The following is a 20,239-nucleotide window of genomic DNA, read 5'->3' on the forward strand; positions in this document are numbered from 1 at the left end:
CACCCCCCTCCCTTTTTACTAAAGCACAATAGCAGTTTTTAGCGCAGGGAGCTGCGCTGAATGCCCAGGGCTGCTCTTGATGCTCATAGGTTCCCTGCGCGAAAAACCGCTATTGTGGTTTAGTAAAAGGGGGGGCCATAGTGCAAAATATAGACTGCAGATATAAATTCAGACACATTTTGATCACTAAATTTAAAATAAAATCATTTTTTCTACCTTGTTGTCTGGTGATTTCATGAGTCTCTGGTTGCACTTTCTTCTTCTGACTGTGCATCAAATCTTTCTTCCCTTCCTCTAGACCTCATTCCCTCCCCCAACTTTTTCTTCCTCTCTCCCTGCCCTTTCTTTCTCCCTGCATCCCTTTCTTTTTTTCTCTCTTCATGCCCCCTTTCTTTTTCTCTGTTTCCGTTCTTTCCTTCTGTCTCCCTGCCTGCCCCCTTTTTTTCTTTCTCCCTGCCCTCCCCCAAGCCATTGCCGCCGCCATCAGGGAACAGCCCCCCAAGTCACCGCCATCGAGTAACATGCCCCAAAGCCGCTGCCGCCCCAAGCGCTCCTTCCCTGCATCGGGCCGACCAGCATTCCTCTCCCCGACGTCAATTCTGCCGTCGGAGAGGAAGTTCCACCCAGCTAGGCAGTGATTGGCTGGCCCGAACTTCCTCTCCGATGGCAGAATTGATGTCAGGGAGAGGCAGGCTGATCGGCCCGGTAGAATTTTTCAGACCTGGCCGGCTGTGCACCCCCCCTAAGGCTGCACCCGGGGCGGTTCTCCCCCCTCCCCCCCTTTGGTACGCCACTGATTCTATGTACTAAAAAAGGAGGAAGGAAGACCCAGCAACAGCTGATATGGTTAACAAGTGAGGGAAAAGTGTATAAAAGTATCTTCAAAAGGTAAAAAAATGCATAAGTAAGTCATGCATTTACCTCTTTATGGCAAATGCACATTAAGGCCCTAAAATTTAGGGTCTCACCATACATGGAGTCAACTTTTCAAAATTATTGGGGGGGGGGGGGCTAAATCAAATGAAAATGACATCTCCCTGGATGAAGTCAATGAGTTTGTTCAATATTGGGGGTGCTCAAGCATCCACAGAGCTGGCTTCTATGTCTCCATATATGAGGTCTGTTTAAAAAGTTCCAGAACTCTTTGAATTGCATGCCAAAAGGAAGTTCTTTGAATTGCGCTAGGTGGCATTGGGTAGCTCTAATTCTCTTATGTAACCTCCTTTTTTCTATTTGTTGCTATATGTTTTCATTTCAGAGCTACAGCTTTTTTTGTGAAAGTGTGTTTTTGTGATCGGCTATTTTTCCTCATGTGTGACCTCAATGAGCAGTGCTACAGTGTGAAGTTCTGTTTTAAATTGGGTAAGACTGCTAGAGAACCTTATGGAATGTTGAAAGTGGCTTATGGGGAACATGTCATGAGTCGTGGAAGGTGTTTTGAATGGTACTCATGTTTCAAAAGTGGTTGTGAATCAGTGGAAGATGATTCACAAACTAGAAGAATATCAACGTCAACTGATGATGATCATGTTGATCATGTGAGGGTTCTTGTGCACGCTAATCAGAGATTAACTGTTAGAGAATTGGTAGAGGAATGCAACATCTCCATTGGTTCATGCAACAACATTCTAACAGAGAAGTTTGGGATGTTTTGCGCTGCGGCAAAGTTTGTTCCATGGTTGAAGACTGATGACCAGAACAACTGCAATAAATGCAATGGCATTTCTTCCCCAGCCACCTTACTCTCCTGACTTGGCCCCTGTGACTTCTTCTTATTTCCTAAACTTAAATCCATGCTGATGATCATCATAGATGAAAAAAAATTATATAATGACTTATCTTAAAAGTGCTGTATTGTAAACGCTCTCTCAACTGCACTTAGCATATGAAATACCAACGGGTTCCATTACACCAAATATGCTTCTTCAAGTTAAGTGCCAATAATGTTCTTGCCAGAAGTGAAAGCATCAGCAGGAACATTATTGGCACTTGAAGAAGCCTATTTAGAAACATAGAAACATGATGGTGGATAAAGGTCAAATGGCCCATCTAGTCTGTCTATTCACAATATCCATTATCTCTTCCTCTCTCTAAGAGATCCCATGTGTCTATCCCATGCCTTCTTGAATTCAGTCTCTTATCTCCACCACTTCTTCCCAGAGATTGTTCCACGTATCTACCATCCTTTCTGTAAAAAAAGTATTTCCTTAGATTACTCCTAAGCCTATCACCTTTTAACTTCATCCTATGCCCTCTCATTCCAGAGCTTCCTTTCAAATGAGACTCGACTCATGCGCATTTATGCCACATTGGGTATTTAAACATAGGCATTCTACTCTCCTGTAACCAGACCAAGAAGCTATGGATGGGATGAAAAAAAGAGGAGATTCCAATTTTTAATTTTTTTATGCTCTGTCAGAACCCCAGCAATAAAATGGTGGACAAAGCCATACATATAAGGCCTGCTGACAGAGGGGTCCTCTTTCTAAACCGAACTCTCAGGGCGACCATGTGGACTAGTCCCAGCAAGGGTATAGCTGGATCCAAAATAAAAGCAATGTCAGGAGACAAAAGCATCATTATCTGAATGGCAGAATGCAATTGAGCTCATCCATAGCCAGATGAGAGGGCTCACTGGCACAACTAGCATAGCAATGAGCTGGGTCCAAAGAATACACTTTCCAGAGGAGCTGAAAAAATTCTGATGAAAATTCACTTCATGGGTACTGCTGAGGCACTCGCATTGCACCAAAAGAGTCTCCAGACTCAGAACACAGGTGTTTGGCGAGATATTTCCCTGAACGCACAGACCTTGGCTGGCTCCCCAGCCCTGGAGGACCTAAAGGAGGTGAAGTCCAAAGCTCCTGCCCCCTCCCTCAGCTTGCTGTGGCACACGGTATACAGTTGCAGATCTGGTGCCAATCCAACACAATCAAGACACACATTTGATAGATTAGGGGCTGGGGAGTCCATCCTAAATGATTTTTAAACAAATCAATGGGTTTTGAGGCAGAAATTAAACTTTGAAAAAAAGATCAATTAAAATCCAAGATGACCACCACCAGCGACTTCATGCCAAAATAAACAAATTTTGAAAATAAGAATTAACAATTTGAGGGTCTGGGGACCTGAACCCTATCCTCAAAAACTGAAAGAAATGGCCATTTTGAGCAAATCAGGGCCTTCGGCCCCTCCCACTGCATCCCAAGATGCATTGAGAGGGGGAAGCCCAGTCATTTGCAGCACACAGCCCTATATGCAGGAGGGAGTGAGGATTCTGGGGATGTGGGAAGGGGACCAAGGAATGGGGGGGGGGTGAAGTCGAGGAGGTATGGGATATCATGGGAATGTCGGGATGAGAGGGGGAGGAGGGGTGTAGGGAATCCCCATTAGCTGAGCTAACAGGAATCCCCCAAACCAGCTCAGCTGATGGGAATTCCTTCTTCTGTGATCAGCTGATGGGAAGCCTACAAGTTGGGTTTTTGGGGTTTTTTTCTCTTTGGGTATTGGAAGATAGTTGACACCACTGGTCCAGTGGTCTTCTTGTCAGTTTGGGCACCTTTGTGGAACTTAGACGCAACTCAAACAGGTTTAACTGCCAGCATCTATGTTCCCTCTAAGAAAGCTTTGATTATGGCTGGGGTATGACCAGGTTGAAGCCCACCTGATTCCCGCCCATAACACACCTCCCAACATGTCCCTTTGCTTTCTGGATGCATAGCAGCTTAGAAGTGCTGCTGCATGTCCAGAAAGTTGGTTTTGATTATTGGCACTTGGACATCCCTGCTCTTAGGACATCCAAGACCCGACTTAGGCTGAACATTTTAAAGTTTTGATTATAAGCCTCCTTGCGTATAGAATCCAGAAGGGACATAACAGAATATGGCTATTCTTATGTTCTTACCTAAAGAATTTAAAGGTACCGAAGGATAGGAGTTTGTCATGCCCACCCACTTTGGGCTCAGGTCCACCCAAAATTCATTGTTTGGCTATGCTTTTGGGTCCTAATTTCCGGCATTGCTTGCCTTCATCATGGTGAAGCGGAGTATCAGGTGTCTTACTAAAATTTGGACCAAGGTTGGACATGGTATGGCCACCTAGATAAGTGTTGCTGTTTTATTTTCCCTCATATAGTTCTTTTAATTGTGTTTAGTAATTTAAAAAATGAAATAAAATTGAGCAAGTTAGATTTAAGGGTGGGAAGGAGGTTCAAAGTATATGATATGGCATTAACCATCCAGGCTAGGAACCTGAAATAACATATATTTTATAAGAGGTTTTATGTTCTGAGGCCTTGCCCTGATATGATTCTTCAACCTGTCTATTTGGTACTTAGGAGAGGTTTTTTTCAAATATTGGGTTGCTGTATAAACAGTCTGAGGAAGATACTATATATTTATTATTAGATTTACATATGAATCAGACATTAGTTTGTCTTGATGTTCTTACATAGTTGATATTGTGACTATCCAAGAAGATCCCCCTTTTTGATTCTGAGTGATGGTATTGTGGGTTGGATTCAGGCAAAAGTGATCCACTTTGGTCTGTTTTTGGTAACACAGTTATCGACAGGTCTAGACCAATCAGTTTTTCCAATCACTAAAACCTTTAAAAAAATAAATAACCAAGTGATGTTAGTGCATCAGTCATTTGGCTACTTTGCATGGGATTTTAGCTAATTTGCATGACTAGATTGAAAAATGGATGATCGAGGGGAAAAACACATGGCGGGCTATTTTGTGCATTGGATCGGTAAAAGCAATTGTTGCTAAAGCTGTGAAAACAGGTTTAGCAATGATCGCTGACTTTAATGCATCTAGCCCTACATAATATGGTGTGGGAACTTAACGAAACAGAATGATAAGTTGTTGAAATTTTACAGTGAGAGTGATGACCAGAAATTAATGAAAACCAGAAAAACATTGCATAGAGCAAATCAAAGATTTAGATCGTCGGATTCAACAATATTGAATTATTTTATTAACATATTCCCATGAAAACAGTTGATTTCAGTCATTCAGCGCTGAGGAAAAGATTAATTATGTATGAATTCAGTTCTAATTTCAGTTGGACAATTGTCCTTTTGTGCTTTCTTGGTTAAAATGAGCAGTTTAGGAAGATGCACTTCAAATATTCCTCAACAGTTACAAAGTACATCTTTATTTTTGCATATCTACAGTAACACAAGGCCCTTTGTGTGTTGCTGGCAAGTAGTATGGAAATTTACTTCTCCATCATGAGTCACAACAGGTGCAATGTGTAACAATGTAAATAATGCAGTAACATCATTTCCTCCATGGCTTTCCATAGTTGTAGGGGTAACTGGTTTCAATACGAATCAGGAATTTGACTGCAACAGATAAAGACTGGTCTGCAAGCACAATATATTTTATATCATTCTTTGGCATTTACTATGGTGAAAATCTTGAATGATGTTCCTTCTGTTATTAGAACTCACTCTTCGCTGACTTGCTTTAGAAAACCTTGAAAACGTATCTGTGTACAAAATATCTTACTGATAGAACTCCCTAGCTGACAACTGTATGTTGACATTCACTGATTCTCCCTCTTTTATTATTGTTTATCAATGTTCTTAAGATTATGTTTTGTTAACCGGTTCGAGTCCCTCTGGGAATGACCCAGTATATAAGACTAAAGATTAGATTAGATTATATTAAAGAAGAAAGTCAATTTCTGAAAAAATTATGTGTAAGTATATTAGGGTAAAAAGTTGTGGCTTAAACATTTTGGCTAATTAAATATTTGTAATTAAAGAGAAAACAATTTCTTCTCATTTTAATATAGGAAATAGGAAATTATGAAAATGGTATTTGTTAAACTTGGTCTTAGTTAACTGAAGATACTCTTATTGCCTATTAAAAGAATTGCTGTTCCAAAACTTGGTGTAGCATGCCCCCTGCTGACCAATCCAATACTGCATTTTGAAAACTCTTATTACATGGTAACCACAGATTAAAGAACTAGAATGGAATATTTGATATACTCTAATATGGGACTCATAATTGAAACTTAAACACGTCTAAAAACCCGCCTAAGTCAGCATTTGGATGACCTAAAAGACAGGAAGCACTGGAAGCACCAACTATGAAAGTCGGTGAGAAAAAATGGCCTTTGGCACTTGCAGCACTTTTTTGAAGCTCGCGCCAGCCAAATTGAACTCAATGGCTGAGGGAAAAATGAAGGCCTTGGCGGATGAAGCCCCCGAGGAGAAAAGAGAGGAAAAAAAATCTCCCTTCCTCTTTTTTATTAAAATAAACTTTAAAATAAGTTTAAGTTAAGAAAAGAAAACATGTGAGTAGGAAGGCAAATTGGCAAAAAAACTGAACAACGTCCAGAGACACGACTTAGCTCTGTGGGAAACTAAGAACTGAGGAGCCGCAAGCCTGCATCAGGTGGGAAGGCACTCACACCTGCACGGTGCAGGCAGTTTGTGAACTTTCTTAAAGTGGCAATGTACTTTTAAAGCTGTCTGTACCAGAGCTCCGTGGATGACATCACCCACATGTGAGAATATGCTGCCTACTTGTCCTGGGATAACATGGTATAAAAATAGATGTACTGGTGGTCTGGACAAATAATAGCCTGGACCATCCAGATAGATGATTAAAAAAAAAAAATAAAAAATTATATCTATCTATCTAAAGCTGGCAGTGTGAAATTTTCCATTTCTGAAAAAAATACATCTAAAATATATATATATTTTTAGATGTATTTTTTTCAAAAATGGAAAATTTCACACTGCCAGCTTTGGGCATCTAGCGTCATACATCTGAATCGGACTTAGCCAAATCTTTTGATTATGCCCCTCCATGCGTTTCCAAGTTCAAAGCAATAGAGAAATATGCATATTTAATTTAACTTAATTGAAACATAATACATGATACCCATCTTTTCGAGAACAGTATCCATAATTATAATTATGTGAGCTATGGATAGCATTTTCAATTTTTTCTTAAGAAAATGTTGCTTTCTTATGTTTGTAATCTCACCATATTATCACTTGTGAAATATAATGGAATAATGGGAATAGCTAGAAATCAAATGAACTATGAGCAACAAGCTGAGAACAAGAAAAATTCAGCTCAAATCTCACTGCAACACCTTATGATCTTGGGCAAGCTACATAACCATCCATCATCCAAGCTACAAAATAAGATTGTAAGCCTGCCAGAGACAGGAAAATACCTACTGTACTTGAATATAACTTAACTTGAGCTATAACAGAAAATGGCCTTTCCTTTTCCCTGCATTGCTAGATTCATAGCCTCTGTAGTATATAAAATGTTCTACAAACAATTAAATTAGAAAAATAAAAGAAAATTATATATGTTATATCTCCTTTTTACAAAAATTATATCAAATGCATTGTCAATACATGAGTCACAATTGTGAATCTAGAATTTAGTGGTGATCACAGAAACATGTTTCATGGAGAATCATGACTGGAATAATAGTTATACCGGGCTATAATCTGTTCCAAAAAAATACAGGTTAGGAAGAAAAGGAGGGGGAATGACATTATCTGTTAAAGATCTTATTAAAGCCACCCAATTGTAGGTTTACTGTTTATTTCCTCCGTTTTTTTTTTACCATAATTGTCTTCTTTTCTACTAGCGATATGTATTTCTTACCCATCCTCTCCTCTTGTTTTAACAAATTTGTACTGTTAGTTCTTATCATGTTTAGTCTTATCTTACGTATGTTTAGTCTGCTTTATCTATTTGTTTTGCTGCCCTTCTAATTGTATATAATTTTAATGATTTGTTCATTGCTTAGAAATTTGAGTAAGCGATCAATCAAATATACAATAAACTTGATCTACAAGTTAAGAAAGAGGCATTGTGGGTCAAACTAGAAAGAGGGAATGGAAAATATATTGTTGTGGACAGAGCTTTAATAGAAGATATTCAAAATTGTACTGTATAGCTGTAAAAGGGGAATAGGTGATTTTAATATGCCAGATGTTAATTAGGGGTCTCCAGAAGTAGGGAGATCCTAGATTCTCTACAAGGAGAACTGTTCCAGAAGTTGGTAATGGAACCCATGTGTGATCGTGCCTTACTGGACTTAGAGCTTACAAAAAGGAAGAGTGTTTCTGATGTTATAGTAGGTCATTATCTGGCATCCATCACACGGTGTGGTTTATTATTAAGAAAGGTGTGTGAGGGCTCATTCAAATGTGAAGGTTCTAGTATTTAAAAAACTAACTTTGTTCAAATGGGGGATTACGTCAAAGAGATGTGGTCTAGATGGGGACATCAGGAAGAAGTAGGAAAGCAGTGGGCAAAACTGAAAGGAGCAGGGGCATCAAACCATTTTGTAAGGAAAGTAAGTAAAAGTAAGAGGAAAAGAAGGCTGCATTGGTTTTCAAAAGTAATAGCTTAGGAGGTAAGGTAAAAGAGGTTAGTTTTCATAAACTACAAAAGATCGCAGAAAGAGAAAGATAGGCTAAACTATCATGAAGGGCATAGAAAAAATAGACAGGGACAGATTTTTCAAATTAAGGGGATCAATAAGTACAAGGGGGCACTCAGAGAAATTGAAAGGGGAGAGGTTTAGAACAAACGGCAGGAAGTTCTTTTTCACACAGAGGGTGGTGGATACATGGAACGCGCTACCAGAGGATATGATAAACAGGAGCACGCTACAGGGGTTCAAAGAAGCTTTGGATAGGTACTTGGAAGACAAAGGGATTGAGGGGTACATATAAGAGTAAAGGTAGATTATAGGGATGGGATTAGAGGTAAGTTAAAAAATTAATCAGGGACCACTGTTCAGGCACTAGGCCTGATGGGCCGCTGCGGGAGCGGACCGCTGAGCAAGATGGACCTCTGGTCTGACTCAGCGGGGGCAACTTCTTATGTTCTTATATAAACAGGAAGAAGTTGGGCCAGGGGAAGGCTATTAAAATGTTTGGTGGTTTTCATCATAAGATGTATGGGGACAGACTTAAATATCTCAGTATGTATACTTTGGAGGAAAGGTGGGAGAGGGGAGATATGATAGAGACATTTAAATACCTATGTGATATAAAGGTGCACGAGCCGAGTCTCAATTGAAAGGAATCTCTGGAATTAGGAAGCATAGGATGAAGTTGAAAGTGGATATATTCAGAAGTAACCTTTTTAATTTTTTCCCAGAATGTACCTCTGCCAAATCATTCATCCAGGAAATGTTAAATCACCTCCCAAGGTAAAATAATCTTCACATTTGTTGCTTTGCTATATTAAAAATCTTAAGATGCAGAAGTATCCAAGCTAAAAATATCAAACAGCTAGGACAAACATGCCATGAAGCATTAAGCTGGTGTGCCCCAAGCCTTTATTCAATATAATCCCATTTTAACATTTAAAATTTTACATATAACTTAATTTTTGTATACCGCTAATACCATAACAAGTTCTAAACGGTTCACAATAAAGATTTTCTCATAAACTGGACAGATCAATCAATCGATAAATAATAACAAAAATAAGTATAATACAAAGAAAGAACAATAATGGGGAGTAATTTAAAATCTGTCATTAAGGCAGCTTGGTCTGCACAGCAGGACAACTTCTGCAATCATAACAGCAAGGGAAGGCGCTACTGCCCAGGTCCTGGAGCAGCCAAAGACAGGATAACTGAAGAAGTTCACAGAGGCAGGAAGGGCCCAACGGCCCAAGGCAGCAGGTCGAGGAGAGAAGGAAGACTCTTCAATCAACCGCCTCTGACATGGCTGATTCACCGGCTGTATGCTGCATTGGTAGGGACTTCCGTAACCCCTGTCTCCAGCTGTGTCGTCGTTGGTCTCCACAGCTTTTAGCAGGAGCACCAGCACATAGGACACTCTCGCAGGCTGCCTCCTAAATCAATGCTCACAGTGCGCCACTCTCACCCCGGCTAGCCAAATATCGATCTCCCCACAGCTCCATATCCAGGCTCCAGGTGATAAAACATTGAAATAGTAGATTTTTTGCTTTTCTCTGCTTTCACATTCACTTGGTCCTCTCCCCAAGCAACAATAGTGGTATCAACAGTAGTAGCAGAAGTCAGCCCAGGACCCTGTCAGTGTTCACTCACAAACTCCCAGTAATCTTCATGGGTTTCTAGTAGGGTTACCTGATATCCTTGATTTTGGAGGATTGTCCCTGATTTCAGGTCTGTCCCCAATTCTCACTTGTTTGGCAACTAACTGTCCCCAATTTTAGTAATGGGGACAGAAGTGCCATAGTTTAATTTTGCCTTGCCCTGCCTACCTCCCCTCATATGATCCTGCATTTCCCTCTCTTTCCACCACCTGCAGTCAGTCTTAGCCCCTCCCCTCAAATTTCCCTTTGCACTCCCAGCTCCTTCCCATCAGTGTCAGCATTAGGAAGTACAGTGCCATGATGAAAAGGCTGTTCCAGGGCTGCCAAGGGGGCTGACCTCCAAAGCGGACCTTATAGGGTGTAGAGAATCCTTACTTGACATAATTGGTAATTAATTTGCATTAACATTTTTCTAATAAAATTCTAAGATAACACTGTAAAAGAAATAAAATAACTTCTTTCTTTCTTAGGATGACAAGTACACATCCAATGACGTACCTAACGGGGCAGGAACCTGGGGAAGAGCACCCTGTCCTCTAGCTGGAGCACCCCCCTCCTCCAGGCAGTAGGAAGGTATGTGGCTCAGTTGCGGGGTTGCAGGCTGCCAGTAAGTAGCCATCAGCTCTGCTGGTCCCCCGTCCCAGAACAGGAAGCTGACATCAGATGGGGTGGGGGACCAGTAGAGCAGAAGACCTTGTCTGCTCTAGCACCCCCTAGCTAGACCTTGGTATGCCACAACTCTGCTAGTCTAAAGAAGTATAGATTTTTGCAGGACTGAAGTATATCATACGGAACAACAGGAAAGCAGTTACTAACCGTAACAGTTGTTATCCAGGGACAGCAGGCAGCTATTCTCACATATGGGTGACATCATCGACGGAGCCCGGATGCGGAAGCCTTGCATGCAGACTTGCTTGTAGAAACTCAGAAGTTTTGAGACAGCTGCACTGCGCATGCGCAAGTACCTTCCCGCCCAGTGCAGGGTGAGTTTCCTCAGTTCAGATAGCTAGCAGAGAAGCCAACCAGGGGAGGTGGGTGGGTTGTGAGAATAGCTGCCTGCTGTCCCTGGAGAACAACTGTTAAGTTAAGTAACTGTGCTTTATCCCAGGACAAGCAGGCAGCCTATTCTCACATATGAGTGACCTCCAAGCTAACCAGAATGGGATGGTGGGAGCGTTGGCAACTTAGGAGAATAAATTTTGTAATACTCTCTGGCCAAAATGGCCATCCCATCTGGAGAAAACATCCAGACAATAGTGAGAAGTGAAAGTATGAATCGTGGACCAAGTAGCAGCTTTGCAAATTTCCTCAATAGGTATAAATCTGAGGAAAGCTACTGAAGGTGCCATTTTTCTGACTTTATTGGCTGTGACTCGACTCTGTAGTTGTAATCCAGCCTGGGCATAGCAGAAAGAGATACAAGCAGCCACCCAGTTGGAGATGGTACGCTTAGAGATTGGATGTCCCAACTTGTTTGGATCGAAGGAGACAAAAAGTTGAGGAGCAGTTCTGTGTGGTTTGGTGCGTTCGAAATAGAAGGCCAAAGCACGTTTACAGTCCAGAGTATGAAGAGCTGATTCTCCAGGGTGAGAAAGAGGCTTTGGAAAGAACACTGGAAGTACAATGGAATTGGTTGAGATGAAATTCTGAAACCACTTCAGGTAGGAATTTAGGATGAGTATGAAGGACCACCTTGTCATGATGGAACACAGTGAAAGGTGGATCAGCAACTAAATCTTGCATTTCACTTACTCTTCGAGCAGATGTGAGGGCAATGAGAAACACCACTTTCCAAGTGAGATACTTCAGATGAGCCTTAGACATTGGTTCAAATGGAGGCTTCATCAATTGAGCAAGAACATTGAGATCCCAAACCACTGGAGGTGGTTTGAGAGGAGGTTTGACATTGAAAAGTCCTTTCATGAATCTGGAAACCACCAGATAAGCAGAGGGGTTTCCCTTCAATAGGCTGATGGAAAGCAGCAATTGCACTGAGATGGGCTCAAATCGATGTAGACTTGAGGCCAGAGATGGATAAGTGCAAAAGATAAGGAGGAATGTTGAGGCTCCTTATCATGAGAGATACACTACGTAGAAAATCTAGTCCATTTTTGGGGGTAGCAGTCTAGTGGTAGGCTTTCTAGAAGCCTCTAAAATGTCTCTTACAGGTTGAGAAGACTGAAGAGGAGTTATGTTGAGAGATACCAAGCTGTCAGGTGTAGAGACTGCAGGTTGGGATGAAGTAGAGATCCTTGACTCTGTGTAAGCAGAGACAGAAAAACTGGCAGAAGATATGGCTTCCTGTTGCTGAGTTGAAGTAGAAGGGAGTACCAAGGTTGTCTCATCCACTGAGGAGCAATCAGAATCATGGTGGCATGAGTGTTCTTCAACTTGACAAGTTTGAGAATGAGAGGGTACGGAGGAAAAGCGTACAGGAAGAGATTCGTCCATTCGAATAGGAAAGCATCTGTCTCGAGGCGATGAGGAGAATAAATCCTGGAGCAGAACTGAGGCAGTTTGTGGTTTTGGAGAGCTGCAAAGAGATCTGAGGCATTCCCCACTGCAAAAAAATGTGATGTAGAGGCAAGGAATGGAGTGTCCATTCGTGAGGTTGCAGAAGACGACTCAAGTTGTCCGCTAAACAATTTTTCACCCCTTGGATGTAGACTGCTTTGAGGAAGGTGTTGTGATGGATTGTCTAGTCCCAAATCTTCAGAGCTTCTTTTTTTTTTTTAACTTGAAATTTTATTAAGTTTTTGTAAGATACAAAAAGGAAAAGGGTGTACAAATGATAAAGGAACAATCAAAGACAATCAGAAAAAGTTGATATCTTAAGGGAAAACTGTAGAGTATATTACCAGCAGTGAAGAGTTTTTAGCCGCTGTGTGGTTGGCTCACGCTCCACTGTGCGGGTTTGGTCCTGTTTCTACATCCCAGTACTACTATGAAGATCATTGAGAATTCTACATTTTAAAGATGTGTGATTTCTTTGGTGAAATAATATAATAGTGTATCGTTTGGATTTTTTCCCACTTATCTTGGAGTTTTTGACCAGTGATGTGTCTGCTTGTCTCAAAGTTGATATTTTGAGAGTGGTTTATCTATATGGTTTATCTATATGGATAGCAATTGTTTAGCACCCCTATTAGACACTGAGGTCTTTTCTCCATTTTCTAAAGAAAAATTATCTGTAGTACATATATGACATGTTTGCAAGACATTAACTACAGTCTTTGGAAGTTCTTGATAAATTGATTTATTCACATTTGATTTATACAGCATTGTTTGCTTTTCCACATGTCAGTTCACAAAAGTTACATTACATTACATTACTGACTTCTATTCCACCTGTACCTTGCAGTTCTAGGCGGATTACATCAAAAGATAACTGGACATTTCCAGGAAAAATTACAATTTAGATAGCTGGTTACATAATTGAGTCTTGGGGAGTAGACTGCCATGTGATGCAGAGGTGCTGTGAATATAAGAACATAAGAATTGCCGCTGCTCATGTGGCGGCCCCTATGTCAAAGACCAGTGCTCTAAAACGAGTCCAGTCTCACCTGTGTATGTCCCAGTTTAGCAGGAAATTGTCCAGCTTAGTCTTGAAACCTTGGAGGGTGTTTTCCCCTACAACAGACTATGGAAGAGCGTTCCATCACTCTCTGGGTGAAGAACTTCCTTACGTTTGTACGGAATCTATCCCCTTTCAACTTTAGAGAGTGCCCTCTCGTTCTCCCTACCTTGGAAAGTGTGAACAGTCTGTCTTTATCTACTAAGTCTATTCCCTTAAGTATTTTGAATGTTTTGATCATGTCTCCTCTCAGTCTCCTCTTTTCAAGGGAGAAAAGGCCCAGTTTTTCCAATCTCTTACTTTACGCCAACTCCTCCAGCCCCTTGACCATTTTAGTCGCTCTTCTCTGGACCCTTTCGAGTAGTACCGTGTCTTTCTTCATGTACGGCGACCAGTGCTGGACGCAATACTTCAGGTGAGGGCGCATCATGGCCCAGTACAGCAGCATGATAGCTTTCTCTGATCTGTTTGTGATCCCCTTCTTTATCATTCCTAGCATTCTGTTCACCCTTTTCGCCGCTGCAGCACATAGTGCAGAAGGCTTCATCGACTTGTCGATCAGAACTCCCAAGTCTTTCTTGAGAGGTCTCTCCAAGTACCACCCCGGACATCCTGTATTTGTGCATGAGATTTTTGTTACTGACATGCATCACTTTGCACTTATCCACGTTGAACCTCATTTGCCATGTCGCTGCCCATTTCTCGAGCTTGATTATGTCACTTTGTAGATCTTCGCAATCCCCTGTGTCTTCACTACTGTGAATAACTTCATATCGTCCGCAAACTTAATCATCTCATTTGTCGTACCAATGTCCAGATCATTTATAAAGTTGTTGAAAAGCTCAGGTCCAAGCACCGAGCCCTGCGGCACCCCGCTGATGACACACTTCCAGTCTGAGTATTGTGCATTTACCCCCATTCTCTGTTTCCTATGTTCCAGCCAGTTTTTAATCCACGTATTTCACCCTCAATTCCTTAGCTTGCAATTTTCCGAAGTAGTCGTTCATGTGGAACCTTGTTGAACGCCTTCTGAAAATCCAGATATACAATGTCGACTGGGTCACCCTTGTCCATCCGTCTGTTTACTCCCTCAAAGAAGTGCAGCAAGTTCGTCAGGCAAGATCTGCCTTTGCTGAAACCGTGCTGGCTGGTCTTCATTAAACCGTGTCCATCAAGGTGATCAATGATGCAGTCCTTTATCAGCGCCTCTACCATCTTTCCCAGTACCGAGGTCAGACTCACCGGTCTGTAGTTTCCCGGATCTTCCCTCTAACCTTTTCTGAAGATCGGCGTAACATTCGCCACCTTCCAGTCTTCCAGAATCTTTCCTGATTTGATCGACAGATTGGCTATTAGTTGCAGTTTAGCTATAGTCCCCTTCAGTTCCTTGTTGACCCTTGGATGGATGCCATCCAGTCCTGGGGATTTATCGCTCTTAAGCCTATCGATCTGCCTGCATACCTCTTCTAGACTGACCGTCAACCCTGCCATTTTCTCGTCTTTGTTTCCAGCATATAGCCTGATGGGTTCTGGTATGCTGTGTATATCCTCTTCGGTAAATGCAGATGTGAAAAAATGTGTTCAGTTTGTCTGCAATTTCTTTGTCTTCCTTTAGCAGGAGGAGGAGTGTGTGGCGCAGTGGTTGGATCTACAGCCTCAGCACCCTGGGGTTGTGGGTTCAAACCCCGCGCTGCTCCTTGTGACCCTGGGCAAGTCACTTAATCCTCCATAGCCCCAGGTACGTTAGATAGATTGTGAGCCCACCGGGACAGAGAGGGAAAAATGCTTGAGTACCTGATTGTAAAAAAAAACCGCTTAGATAACCTTGATAGGCGGTATATAAAATCCTAATAAAACTTGAAACTTGAAACACTCTCTTTATTCCATGGCCATCCAACACTCCCATCGCTTCCATTTTCAGGATTCTGCCACGTATCTTTCCCTTTTTGAGTTCATGGGGAAAATATCAGAAATGAAAAAACAGCTAGAGAATGACATGGGGACAAAGTTTGTCCCTGCAGGTTCTATCCCCATCCCCGCAAATTCTGTCCTCATATGCACAAGCCTCAAACAGTTATGATTTTATATTTAAATCTTTTTATCAAAGTATAAAAAGGGACAATACTCTGTACAACTGTTTATAAATCACAAATACAGCCTTCCATTACAATCTGGTTTTGGTTTAACCTTCCCAAAGATTTAGTTGCCTGTGCTTCTACATCATCTAGGAAGATAATTAGATTGCCTTTCAGACATGGGTGTAGAAGGCATTATCTAAATTGGAAAATTAGGGAAATCTCTCTACTTTAAAATTACTGAGCTTTGGAATAACTTTCCTGTCTAGCTGCGTAATTTGGGCTTTTTCCAATTATTTCGAAAACATCTGAAAATGTGGCTATTTTCAAAAATGTAATTTCTGCTGCTCTCTATATAACCACTAATTCTTATTACATTTTCCTTTCTTAAACTCTTGTAAAACGTGTCAAGCTCTATCCTTATAAAGAAGATGTGGTCTAATAATAATTAATAATAATTATTATTTTATTTCTTGTATACCACTATACCAGAAGTTTGAAGCGGTTCACAACAAAAAAATACATACTGTCAATATCTAAAATACAGAATAAACAGTCGATATCTGAATATAATAAAAACAATCAATAGAATAATATATCTGATAAAATCAATAAAAGTTAAGACAATAAATAAGCTTAAGGTTTAGTGGATGAACAGGAAAATAAGTATCTATTAAATGTTGGAAATGTTCCTTGATGACAACAACGATGGATGAATATGTTTCAGTAAAAGCAAGATTCTTGAGCAGTTGGACATATGATGGAACGATGTTGCAGATGGTAGGAATTTGATCAGCAGACAAGACACAAATGATGTCATTTAACAGTAGTTCTGCAGTTTTTTTAAATCATTGAATTCAGTTGCCAATTGTTTAAGATGTGGGACAAATTTTATCCCTGTCCCCCATCCCAGCAGGCTCTGCCTTGCCCTGCCCCATCCCCATAGACCAGTGGTCTCAAACTCAAACCCTTTGCAGGGCCACATTTTGGATTTGTAGGTACTTGGAGGGCCTCAGAAAAAAAATAGTTAATGTCTTATTAAAGAAATGACAATTTTGCATGAGGTAAAACTCTATTTTATTTAATTCAATTTCTATCCCATCTTCCCAGTAGCTCAGAATGGGTTACAAGGTTTATAGTTTATAAATCTTTCCTTTTGGCTAAGTCCTAATAATAATATTGTAATTTATAGCTAGAGACATAGGATCAAGAAACTTTTATTTTGTCTTTGTGATTATGATAAACATACTGAGTGCCTCAAAATAGTACCTGGCGGGCCGCATGTGGCCCCTGGGCCGCGAGTTTGAGACCACTGCCATAGACTCTGTTACTATCCTCGCCCCATGGGCTTTGCACCCATCCCTGCCCCACAGTTAACCCTGTGTCATTCTTTAGTAGCAGCCTTAGTGGAGGAATCTGCAAAGGAATTGTCCACAGCTTCAAAGGAACTGCCATTTTACAATTTGAGCTAAACAGGTAAACAAATATAATTTGCATGTAGAATAAGTTTGTTAAGAGGTAAGGAAGCCCAATTTTGCCAATTTTTCCAAAGTTTAAAAACCATGCCATAGGTGTAGTGACTACATATATAAATAGTGACCTTGGCATTTTCAGACAGTTCACAAGCATGAAATAAAGGAAACAATTCTGCTAACTGAGCACTAGAACAGGTAATGTAGAACCTGCCAGAACAGCAGAGAAAGTACAGATTGTATAACCTGCAACTCTATCTTTGGCAGAAGAACACATAGGAAGAACCATCAGTAAAGCGAACAAAGTCAAGATTAACAAAGGTACAGAAAATAAATCAAGATGGCATTTGGTTTCAGTATCCAAATATTGGGAACAATCATGCTCTATTACACCAACAGACCCATGCAAAGGATGCAAAATGGCAGGATTTAAAACAGTCACAAAAAACACTTTCACCAAAAGGAAAAATGAAGGTATAGTGAATAAAGACACAAGCAAAAACCAATCTTAAACGGAGGAAAAAGCCTCAGACAGGGGCCCGCCCACCTCCACAATGGTGGAATAGCGGTGTTCGGGCGGTGTTCGGGTCACTGGCATAAAACCTCCTACTTTGATGGTCATAGCAATGTGTTGAAAAATTACTTTCAGAGTTGAGTGATATGGAAGAAGATAATGATAACTTAACTTTCTCCTTTAAAGATCGGATTTAAAACAGTAACAGTTTCATTGTAATTGAGAAAACAATGTTAAAGCACACAAGAGATGCGCTGTTTTTCCCCCTTATGGAGTAAATACTGTACAGCATGCAGTATACTATACAGTATAGTGAGTGGGGAATGTAATATAGTGGACTTCAGGTCATTTCTACAGAAAAATAGTGGTTATTATAGCTTTCAAACAGGCTGGCATACCTTGGCCAACAGGATTGAGAACTTTAGAATAGTAACCCGATGGTTTATGCTTCCTCTGCAGAGAGTTTAGTAAGAACAGCTGAAGTCACTTTATCACAGGAATGAACAAACTGATTGAAAGGTATAGAATAATCTGGGAGGGCAAGGACAGGTGCAGACAGGGCAATGAATGGTGTTATCAGCAGACTTAAGTTTCAGGCACCACATCTTGCCATAGAATCTATAGAGCTTTGGCTAACTGAGAAACTGGCACACCACACATGGCAATAATTAACAAGCCCTAAGAATGCAGGTTATGCTTTGTGGTGGGATAAGGAATAGATTGGACAGCAGTTATCTGTATAGGAAGGAGGTGTTTGACCCCAGGAGACAGCTGCCAAGTAGCATCATAAGTTTGCCAATTTTTGAAGCCATTAACATCATCATCCTGTGGATCCAGGAAGCCCCCAGTGATGGCAAGCAATTTTGCAGTGGACCAAGTGATAGTCAAACAGATTATCCCATCCCCAAAGATCTGGGAATACATTTATTGGAATTTATTAGCCACTTTTATAAAGAGATTTACCCAAGGACATTCATAAGGCTTTTTTTAAGGTTCTGGCGTAATATTTGGTTTCTTATGCATACAAATGTTGAATGAAAAATAATGCCTCTGTCTCCAGGTGTCAGCTTGACCTTGTCTTTCTGGTACCTGAGTTCAGGGACTTTTCTGAATGCCAAGAACATTTTCAGGAAAATCAAGTTCTGAGAACTGAAGGTTCAGAATATGGGGAGGAGCTTGCTTGTCTTCAAGAACAATGCCTCTACTGAACTGCTGGAAACTAAGAGCTGGTTTTTCCATTTAACCTGAACTACCATTTTTCAAGTTTCTGATAGACATATCTATACTGTGATCTTCAGGATCCCAGAGTTCCTGCTTGCCAGGAGAAGACTACATCATCATAAGGTTAAATGTCAGCTCTGTTATTGATAAATGAGGATAATAGCAGCCCTAACTTCAGGGTTGAGTTCAGGGTTTTGTGTGTTTTCACTCTAATTAGTTGATAAGAAAATGTGCCATTTATCTTCTTTAGTTATTTTGCATTTGAATATAACCCTAAGTCACTTGTGTTTTCACATTTGGTTGTTACATTTGACATGCACTGTGGAGGCCATGTGGCCTAGTAATCTCAACATCTGCTGAGCTGCGACCTGCTTGCTGCTGTGGACCTGTGAGGTAAGCACAATCAAAACATTCGCTCTCACTAGGAGCAGGAAGGTCCAAGCTTGCATTGTATTGAACAGGGTTCTACACATTCTAATTGTTGTACTGGATGCAGATGGGATTTGAGGTAGTTTATAATGAATCCTAGTAGCTCCAGCATCCAAAGAGTTCTCTGCCTGGACTCCCATGCCGCCTCCTATGATGTGCTCTCAACCAGCCAATCGCCCAAGTAGGGAAATGATGCCACAAATACTACTAGGCACTTCATAAAGAACCTGTCTGAGGTTACAATGAGCCATTTCAGATGGAAAACTCAGTCTCTCTCTTACTGGTAGGCCATCTGAGATGGTTACTTGGACTGCAGCTATGCTTTCCTGGAGCAAGTCAAACCTCATCCCTTTGACTGGGAACTTGCTGAGACTTCTGAGTCCCTGGCTGATGTGGTCAGGACCACTAGGGTTGGGCCTGCTGGGCACAGCAAGAAAGTGGTGGAAACCTATGCCTTTGAGAGCTGTAGGGTCAATGTTTAGGCACACTCAAGAACTTCTTAGTAGAGGAAAAAGCAGCTGGAGGATGCTGAGAAAGGAACTGGATGGTGTCAGTGTGTTTCTTAATAAGGTCAGTGACCTCTTCCACTTAGTCTCCAAAGAGGCTATCACCTCTCTTCTTTATTTATTTTAGTATTTTATATACCACTTTTAGCCTAAGCAGTTTGTATTCAGGTACTCAAGCATTTATACCCATCTGTCCCAGTGTGCTCACAATCTAACTTACCTGGAGCAGTGGACTTGCCCAGGGTCACAAGGAGCAGCACAGGGTTTGAACGCACAACCTCAGAGTGCTGAGGCTGTAGCTCTAACCACTAAGCTACACTCTCCTCAGATAAGCTGCTTTATCTGTACCCTTTTTCT

The sequence above is a fragment of the Geotrypetes seraphini genome, chromosome 2 (assembly GCF_902459505.1).
Source record: "Geotrypetes seraphini chromosome 2, aGeoSer1.1, whole genome shotgun sequence".
Taxonomy (NCBI): domain Eukaryota; kingdom Metazoa; phylum Chordata; class Amphibia; order Gymnophiona; family Dermophiidae; genus Geotrypetes; species Geotrypetes seraphini.